At 39.9% G+C, this 10,088-nt stretch overlaps 1 protein-coding gene across 2 annotated transcripts in view; it reads left to right on the top strand.

Moving 5' to 3' along the window:
* Positions 1 to 5,903: 5,903 nt before the first annotated feature.
* The window catches only part of VPS54 (VPS54 subunit of GARP complex), a 98,462-nt gene continuing 94,277 nt past the window's right edge, over positions 5,904 to 10,088 (top strand). The window contains exon 1 of one of the 2 annotated variants that reach the window (XM_032352250.1): positions 5,904 to 5,991. The gene's annotated coding sequence lies outside the window, so the exon portion shown is untranslated. The remainder of the gene's footprint in view (positions 5,992 to 10,088) is intronic. The other variant, XM_032352249.1, reaches the window with a different exon arrangement.

Genomic DNA, 10,088 nt, shown 5'->3' with positions numbered 1-10,088 from the left:
CTATTCAAAGTGCTGGACTAGATATGCTGTGTGGTTAACTCCTGTTGCGGGTGGAAGTATAAAAAAGTCTTCATGTGTGAGCTAAGAATTACCTTTTTCATGTTCTCTTCTCTTGCTTATGTGTTAGATTGTATTGCTCACAGCTTGATTGAGAATTCAGTCTTTGGTCCCTAGTTCCTATTTGCCCAATTTCTGACTTGCAAATTTTCATACCTTGTCACCACTTATCTTATTTGTATATGTATTTGTGCATATATATATATATATATACACATACACACATACACACACACATATATATGTATATATATATATATATAGTTATGAGGATTTTTGAGGTCTTGTAGTTTTTCATGGCTCACCTCCCTGCCTCATTCAAAGCCATGTCTTGCTGCTTCCTGCTCTGTGATTTTCATTCACACAGCTTTCCTAAAAATAATGAGACAATGGAGAGTATAATAATGAGTATGATAGTTAACATTTTAAAGTATTGACTATGAGCTAGGTACTAAGTTATACCATTTAAGTATATTTTATTTTTTTTTTTTAAAGATTTTATTTATTTATTTGACAGACAGAGATCACAAGTAGGCAGAGAAGCAGGCAGAGAGAGAAGGAAGCAGGCTCCCCGCTGAGCAGAGAGCCCGATGCGGGGCTTGATCCCAGGACCCTGGCATTATGACCTGAGCCGAAGGCAGAGGCTTTAACCCACTGAGCCACCCAGGCACCCACCCAGGCACCCTTAAGTACATTTTGAATGTAATCCTTACAACACACCTGTAAAATGGGTACTATCCTTATCCCCATAAGGAACTGAGCTTCAGAGAGCTTAACATGCCTGAGGTTACTCAGACATAAAGTGACAGAGCTAGGATGCCAACTCAGGGCTTATGAATACTACTATGCCACAACATGTCCTTTTGTACCATATGCATATTGGACATTCAGAGGGAGAAAAAAGCCAATCCCAACAAAGTTTTCTAAACTCTTAAAGACTCTATGTCTAGGGTGCCTGGGTGGCTCAGTGGGTTAAGCCGCTGCCTTCGGCTCAGGTCATGATCTCAGGGTCCTGGGATCAAGTCCCGCATTGGGCTTTCTGCTCAGTGGGGAGCCTGCTTCCTCCTCTCTCTCTGTCAAATAAATAAATAAAATCTTAAAAAAAAAAAAAAAAGACTGTATGTCTAATAACTATCTTTGTAATGTCATGGATTTATCCTTAAAAATTTTGCCAAGTTCAAGTTGGCAATAACACTTGCAATTCAGTCCTATTGATACTAAAGTTGGTTTTGCATGGCCCTAGATACACACACACACACACACACACACACACTAGACGCAAGCTAAAGAAGTAGCAGTTGAAAGTAGAAATGCCAATGGGACCTCTATTAGACCAAGATCAAACTAAAAAAGAGAGGAGAGAAAAGGAAGAAGAGTAACAGTGCTTACTGAGCTTTTCATGTTATTGGTTAATGTATTAAAATGCTTATTTAATCCTTACGACAACTCTATTATTATCCTCACTTTACATGGGAGAAAAATAAAATGTGAAGAGGTTATCACTCTTCCTTGGGAGATGAAGAAATAAAGGACTAGAAACTGAGATCAAAATCACATAGCTAAAGTGTCAAAGCTGAGCTGAAAACCCAGGGTCAGTTAAATTCCAAAGCCTGTGGAATTAATCACTGCAGGTGGTAGACAGATTGTAGGGTAGCCTCCTGGTACTTACATCTTTGTGTAATCCCCTCTCCTTTAGTGTGGGCAAACCTTGTGACTTGCTTCTAAACAATGGAACGTGGCAAAGATGATAGAGTATCACTCTTTCTTGCTAGCCAACTCACTTTAGAAAGTTTAGAGACACTCTTCTCTGGTTTGATAAAAATATTGAGAAAATTGACAAGACAATGAACTGCAAGTGGCCTCTAGGAGCTGAAGGCAGCTTCCAGATAGCAAGAAGTCAGGGCTCTCAGTCCTACAATTGCAAAGAAAGGAATTTTGCTAACAACCCGAATGACCTTGGAAGCAGATTGTCCATAGTCAAGCTTCCATATGAAAACACAACCTGACTCATGCATTAATTGGAGACTTACGAGACCCTGAGTAGAAGACCAAGCTAAGCTGTGGGTAGACTCCTGACTCACAGAAAATGTAACACATTAAATATGTGTTATTTTAAACTGCTAAGTTTTACTAATTTTTACACAGCAATAGAAAACTAATACACCATGCTACCTTGGTTTTCTCTATGCTTGGAGCACAGTAAATTCTTAGTAAATGGTAGTTGCTATTATTATGATAATCAAAACGGAATTTGGATGATCCGAGTCAAAGAAAAATGTAACAGAGAAATTAAACAAAGTTAAAGAATTGTTTCCAGTGTAATCAAGGCGACTGATTTAGGAGATATAGTTGATGGTATGTCAAAAACTTTTATATTACTCCCAACAATTATTGAGTGTATTATTATCACATGAAATATAAAATTTCTGGTGATGCGCTTTATATCCACATACAGCTTTAACATCTTACACCATATTCAAAGTAAATTAGAAAGTTTCCTACATTAAGATAGTCCTACATAGATATGAAGACTTAGCAAAACATAGTTTCGGGTTCTAATTATATTAGAACACTAATAATATTATATTAGAACACTAATAACACACTAATAATATAAAGTGTGATTTTTAAACGTAACATTTTTAAATAGCTTAAATATAATAGAAAAAATAATTCATGGCATTGGATCAAAAAATAAAATTGTGATGAAACTACTATCAGGGTAATACTTTCGGTTCATGAATGCAGGTATATTCTGCTTATCAAGGATAATTTGTACTAAACACATGATATAATTATATGTATTTATAGAGTAGGTTAGAGAACTCAAGTGGGTTTCTATTTGATAGATTTAAAGTTTGCTATAGTGGGGGGAAAAAAAGGTTAGTTTTTATGTCTAACTAAATTGCAAAATTTTTCTGATTGTTTCTTCTACCAGTGCTCCCTTTCCCTTCTGTATTTATATTGGCATGTGAATGTACAGTTTCTGTCAAACAAGTCATTAAAGATGGTGTTCATTGATTGAATAGACACATTAATCTCACTACTGCTACCTGTACAAATATGCACTGAACATATAGTAAATATAAGCTTAGATCTCCTACAGGAGTTACAGCATCAGAAAATTTGCCCATTCTCTTGCCAGTGAGAATATGTGACCCTAATGAGCATAATCATTCATAATTCTTAGTAGGTTAATAAATACTATGCCAAACAGAGTGTTAATAATATGGTAGCTAATACCTTCTTCATATTTGCTTCTTTTGAGGGTAATCATGATTCTATCAGTTTTTCTTTTCTGTAATCTGTGCTTTCTGGAAATGAACACTAATAATGGATCTATGCACATTTATTTGTGGTTTGGCTTTTCTAATGATTGACTCAATGAAATTAAGCATTTCTTTTTTTTTTTAATATTTTATTTATTTGACAGAGATCACAAGTAGGCAGAGAGGCAGGCAGAGAGAGAGGGAAGCAGGCTCCCTGCTGAGCACAGAACCGAACGCGGGGCTCGATCCTAGGACCCTGAGATCATGATCCAAGCCAAAGGCAGAGGCTTTAACCCACTGAGCCACCCAGGCGCCCCGAAATTAAGCATTTCTAATGAAGTGATTCAAGAGTTAACAAATGAATATATTAATTAATTTGAAATTTATCTAACTTTAAATTACCTGTCCAGTTAACAGGGTTTTGTTTTGTTTTCTTTTTGGCAAACTTTATCATCAGCATTTACTTTTCTGTTTAGATTCACGATTATGAATTGTTCTGTGGCAAAGTAAAAGTAAACACCTTGTTAAATCCCTGAAAAAATTAAGCATTTCTTTCTATGGGATGTTATCTACATATGGATAATGAGGAAAGCAAACCAGTCTGTCTTGTTCTAGTGTCTAGGAGATATCTCACGGTTGTTATTTAATTCAAGTGCCAACTAGAGCAACCTGGAATCTTTTTTGGAACAAAGTGGGGTATTAATACAAATATTTTTTAAAAGGCCAAACCACTATGTTTAAGACAGCTTTTGAGCTATTGTTGACTTCCTGTATCAGGTTCAAAATATGGGAAATTGATAAGCTAAATACATTTCTTAGTATAATCTGTAAATCAATTCTAGACTTAAATTGAAATTATTTTCCTTTCTGGCCTTGAATGAAATTTGGTGAAGCTTTCCGTAATATTTTCGTAATAAAAACTCATCTGGTTTTATATGAGGTCAGGGATCTAGAAGGACTTCTTTATTACTTTGTAGTTAAATTTATTTCATATTGGGGCTTGATATTCTTCCTCTCCTTATAAAATTGTAGAGAATGGATTGAATTTAGAAAAACATAAGGTACGAATTTCCTTTCAACCGTTTTTGTTGAATCTTTCTCTTTTGTCTTCCTTTCCCCAACTTTAGCTCTTTAGTGGGTAAAATATTTCACAAAGTTGTGTTTGCAGTTTTTGAAGTGACTTCTTGGAAATGAAACTAGAATCAACTTTTTTTTTTTTAAATCCCCAACTGTAAAAGCTACATTTTCACTTTTGATTTGTTTAAACAGACAGGTTTATAAATGCCTGAAACTTTCGTGGATATTTTCAGGCAAGGAATAGTTTCAAAATTGAGAGAAATCCTCCTAAAACTAAGACATAAGCACAAATGATTGAGAGCCCTTTTTTCTCGTTTTAAAAATATTCTAAGACATTTTCTTTTTTGCAGATTGCTCTTTTATTGAATTAAAATTGCAAGCCCTCAAACACCAGGCTGAATTGTATTATTGTTAACAATCACAGTGAGAAGGTATTAATACACAAACACTTTAAGTATCTCAGTCCAAGAGCAGCAATAACCGGTTTACGTGCCAGAATAGTGTGATAGATGGTAGAAAGGCCTGGAACTAAGGGAAATTTTAAGGGAACGACTCGGTGGGGGGAGGTATCAACAGAGAGACGATGCACTATTTTCAAAGTCCAGTGGGTTGTTGGGGAGGGGATGACCTTTAACCTTTTAAAGGACATTTATTTGGGAAACTCTGAATAGCATTCACTTTGAGGGGGCGAGAGGAGAGGTGGAATGTTGTGGAAGTATCTACTTTAATAGGTCCCGGGTGGGTTCAGGGACGTTTGCAGTCGGTTGGTCTGGGGGTGGGCGAAGGCCCCGCTGGAGGAATCGCTGGCCAGTCCCAGGGCAGGCGGAAGGCGGCCTCTCAGTGCTCTTGAGAACTCGGGTGGGGGAAGGGTCGTGGGGAAAAGTAGAGTTCAGCGTGGGTTTCAGTCTTTGCGTATAGGACTATCAGAGGAGGCGCAGAGGAGTCGCGCGGGGGTATTTCCTGCTCCCGGGGAACGCCGGCTGGGCCCGTGGCGTCCGCGCCGTGGCCCTTCTCCCGAGGCGGCGAGCGCTCCCCCCTGGCCCGGGCCGCGGCCCTCCCGCCCCGGCGGAGGCGCGCGGTGGATTGTGGGCTGGGGGCTGCGGCGGCCTCGCGGCGGCCTCCGGCACTGTTTCCCGGACCTAGCCGGGCCGAGCCGTGCCGGCGGGGTGAGGGAAAGCAGTGGAGTAGGGAGCAGAAGCGCTAGGGGTAGTGGTCGCGGCGCGGCGCGGCGGCGGCGGCGGCTCCTCTGGAGGCCGGGGATGTGGGAGAGGCGGTGGCAGCAGCGGCGGAGGCGGCGCTGCGGACCCGGGGGAAACTGCTGGCTGACAGGACACCCGGGAGAGACGTGAGGGAGCCGCCGCTGCCGCCTCTCACCCGCGAGCAGAGCTGGGCTCGGGAGGGCGGCCCTGTGCTCCCCCGGCCGACGGGCCAGCCGGCGCGGGGCGGGGGCGGGGGCGGAAAGCCGGGCTCGGGCCCGGCGGGGCTCCGGGCGGCGGCGGCCGCGGAGCAGCCTCGGCGCGACGTGGAGGGCTGGAGGCGGCGGCGATGCACTAGGCCTCGCTCTGGGGCGGCTGCCCGGGACCCGCAGGTAGGTGTCGGGGCGGCCCCAACCGGCCCCCAGCGCTTCGCGGCCCACCCTCGTCCCGACCTCCGGTGGAGAGAGGGCTCGAGACCCCACCCCCTGTGTCTCCTCCCCGGCCCGAAGCCGACAGAGTTTCGGTCACAACTGACGGGCGCTGAAGCTTCCATTCCTCTGTCCGCCGCCTCCTCTTCCTTTTCGGTCCCGCTCTGGGATCAGGGCCCGCAGCTGTTCTCCTCACTTCTAGTCTGCGGCCGAAAACACCGCCGTCCCCCGTCTCGCCCCTTTGTGGGATCCGGGCTTTGGAACTTCCACCACCCTCCTTGGATGCCGCCCCCAAACTTTGCCTCTCCCCCCTCCCCCAGCCGGGCCCTTAACCCCCTTTTGAGCCTACTGGAATAATTTAAATGTAAAAAAAAAAATAGTTTTTCTTCCTGAGGAAATAAAGGAAGGCTACCCCCCCCCCCCAAAAACTCGATGTTTTTCAGTTTGACGATTTAGCTCGCAGTAATTTGTTCGGTAATTAATTTTCTTCAGTTCTGCTTCTTTCCATCTGTGCATTGGGACAAAAGCAGGCCTCCCCTGCTCTCCCGTCGTTGACCAGGGAACTTTTGGCTACCCATTGTAACGAACCACTTGGTCTGTCCGTGTGTAGAGTTCAGGATGGTGTTTTAGAATTTTGACTGACTGACCCGGCATTGCAAGTTTTGTTTTAATTCGCTTTTAACCGGCTTTATTTTTTGGCTTTTATTGAGTCAGGCTCCCCTTACTTTCGAGGAATTAAATTGTTTGGACTGTTTTGTTTTTTGTTTTTAATTGGCAAACCCCAGGGCAATCTTAATAGTAAATGCTGACAAGGCAAATGATATCACGATACAGTATGCCGAGAAATGCATTATTGTGGTAACTTAAACTGCAGATTTAGATGGACGTTCAGGTTGACTTTTATAAATCTGGAGAGTTCTAATTGGAAAAGTACTTTGAAGAGCCTTGATTCCTAAGCAGTTTTGGTGGAACAGATTGAATGATGGCATTGGTCTATATTAGTCTTGCAGTCAGAGCCTGATTTTTTAGAAATAGGTATTACTTGATGGTTCATAGTGGTCATCATTGCTCATGAAAGGTTTTGGTAAAAGTGACCGATATTTGCAAATTTTGGGTGATTGATAGTTGTGGCTTAGGGTATTAGATGTTTGTAGTTTTATTGTGATTTGGCTATTTTAAAATGATGCCCTGTTAGCTTAAAAATTATTACACTACCAGGACAGACCTTACAGGATCATTTTTAAAAGAAATGAATAATATTGCAATGGTTTTCTTTGTGAAGAATGAATCACAGAATTATAAAGACTTTTCATGTTTTCTTGATTTTATTGACATATTTTGGTCTTGTAGAGGCATTGCTGTTCTAGCATTTGGCTTTCTGAAATGTTTTTCTTTGTTTTTAAATTATTGAAAGTTTGCTAGGAAAAGATGATTAAATTTTTGTATGTTTTCTGGAAAAGTTAAAGTTTATTTCTGGATAGGTACTAAGTTTTTATGTCAGAATTAAAATCAAATCTTACATAACTCATGAAATGGCAAACTTTGCGGAATTTGTTCTTAATCACATTCCTTTTCCTATCAATGAAAGTTGCTTAAAACTCTTTTTTCCTACTTTTAGTTTTTACAAACAACTTTGAGTAAAGCACACTCATTTAAAGTGTACAATTAGGGGTGCCTGGGTGGCTTGGCCCAGTCGTTAAGAGTCTGTCTTCCCCTGAGGTCATGATTTCAGAGTCCTGGGATCAAGCCCGGGGCTGCCTGCTCATGGGGAGCCTGCTTCTCCCTCTCCCACTACCCCTGTTTGTGTTCCCTCTCTTGCTGTGTCTATCTCTGTCAAATAAATAAATAAAATCTTAAAAATAAATTAAGTTTTTTGATTTATAATATATATACAGAGTTGTAAAACCGTCATAGTCTAATTTTAGAACATTTTCATCACCCCCAAAAGAAACCTGCTCCTTGATAGTATACTCTCCCGCACTCTCCCCACCCACCCTCGACCTGGGCAACCACTAATCTTTTTTCCATCTTAATATTTTCCTATTGTGATTCATGCATGTAAATGGTATCAGCTCATAGTTTTTTGAAGTGTTTCTTTTAAAATCAGCTTATATGTTTAAAATATTTTGAGTCAGAGAATAAGCAGATGATCACTGGTGTTAATAATCCATGTTCTAAACAACTGACATTCTGTTTGGTTATATTCAGCATAGATCAAAGTGTGGAGAAAAAAAGTTAGCGTGAATGATTTCAGTGATCTCAAGAGGTATTCTCCTTAGCTGGGAGTCAAGTAAAAGTTTGAGTATCTTTGCCCTGGGATATTAGGATATCAGGATTAGAGAAAACCTTAAAGGTCATTAGTGTACTTCCTGCTTGATTCACAAAAAGGTGGCAGGAACATATGAAGAATTCTGGAGTAGAAGCTTGAATCTCTAGGATTGTGGCTCAGGAACCACAGTGTGGCCATGTAAGGCAAGAAATGGGGATTTCTAATTAGAATTGTTAGGTTCTCTTATGTGTGCATGTGACTGACATTTTTCTAGCAGAGTTGGAAAAGAACTGGACGTTTCCCCATTTTGGGATGGAGGGTTGTGGGGAAACTAATGTATCCACATAGATGAAATACATCTTAGAAAATTCTCTAAAAATGCTTTAATCTAAAGGAGGATGGTATATACTGTATATTATTTAGGTATATTCTTTTACTGTTGCCATTTTATTCTTAAAAGTTCATATATTGAAAACGAAATTAATTTGAAAGCATTAAGATTAACAAGGCTGGCTGTTGGCCTCCTCTTTCAAAGATCCATGGCCCTCATATCTAAACTCATGGTTCTCATACAGGAGTGAATTTGCCCTCCAAGGGATATCTGGCAGTGTCTAGAAATGCTTTTTCGTTGTCACAACTGAAGTTGGGGTGCCATTAGCCAGGAATGTTGCTAAACTTACAACGCACAGCATACATCCTATGTTATACATAGGATGACACCCCCCCATACAACAAAGAATTATCCACCCAAATGTCATTGGTATTGTTTTAAACCTATAGTTTGCATTATTCCAGTGAGTGTCTGACCTATTGTTCTCAACTCCCACCAGGTGGGAAAATAAGTCTCACTGGGTGCTGTTTAGTATGTTAGATTAACCCTTTAGGTCCTCCAGCAACTCTCTTTTTGCAGTGGGAGGCAGTTAAGGGAAAAGTAGAAGGCAATCTAATTATGACACAACACAGATAGGTATCTCCTAATCTGAAGAAAAATTTCTTTTTTCCCTGAAAATGCAAAAGCCTTGTTTTACTGCAGATTTGAACTGTTATTATATTTTGAATTGTTAGTTACTGGTACATAGTTTTTTGAATTTGAAATAGATAAAGTTGTATTTTCTTTATGTAGACGTGATTTTTTTTTTCCTGGTAGCTTCAACTACTAAAAAAGGAGCAAAGTAAGCTCTTTTAATTAATTACTTAGTGATGTATATTGTGAATGTCCAAAAAGATTCAGAGGTCATATGTGAATCACATCTTTTTTTTCTCATTCTTGTGGGCCCCACTTTTGACTCATTTAGTTTGTTTTTTTAAATTATTATTTATTTACTTATTTTCATTTAATTTGTTTTTAACAAGCTTAACTTGGTGGTGAAAGAAGAAAAGATTGACCGTTGGGGTCACTTTTGCTATTTACCTGCTTTATTATCTTAGATAAATTACTCAATCTTTCTGAGCCTTGATTTTACTTTATTTTTTTTATTTTATTTATCTTAGATAAATTACTCAATCTTTCTGAGCCTTGATTTTCTCATCTATGAAATAGGAATAGTGAAAATTCTTATATAGTGATTATATAATGATTGTGAGAATTAGATGAGGTTATGTGTGTTTAGATGCTATGTCAAGTACAAGAATTAGTTACTACACCTAAAACTAATATAATGTTAAATGTCAGTTATACCTCAATAAAAGTTACTTGTTTCAGAAGAATCAAATTAGAATGGGATATAGAGGGTACCAAAGTCGGAAATATAGACAGTGAAGCAGAGAACAGTGACTGCTGATAGTATCTCTA

This window comes from Mustela erminea, chromosome 7 (assembly GCF_009829155.1).
Source record: "Mustela erminea isolate mMusErm1 chromosome 7, mMusErm1.Pri, whole genome shotgun sequence".
In the NCBI taxonomy this organism is placed as follows: Eukaryota; Metazoa; Chordata; class Mammalia; order Carnivora; family Mustelidae; genus Mustela; species Mustela erminea.
Note: the sequence above shows the minus strand (reverse complement) of the source record. Positions and strands in the feature narration are given on the sequence as shown.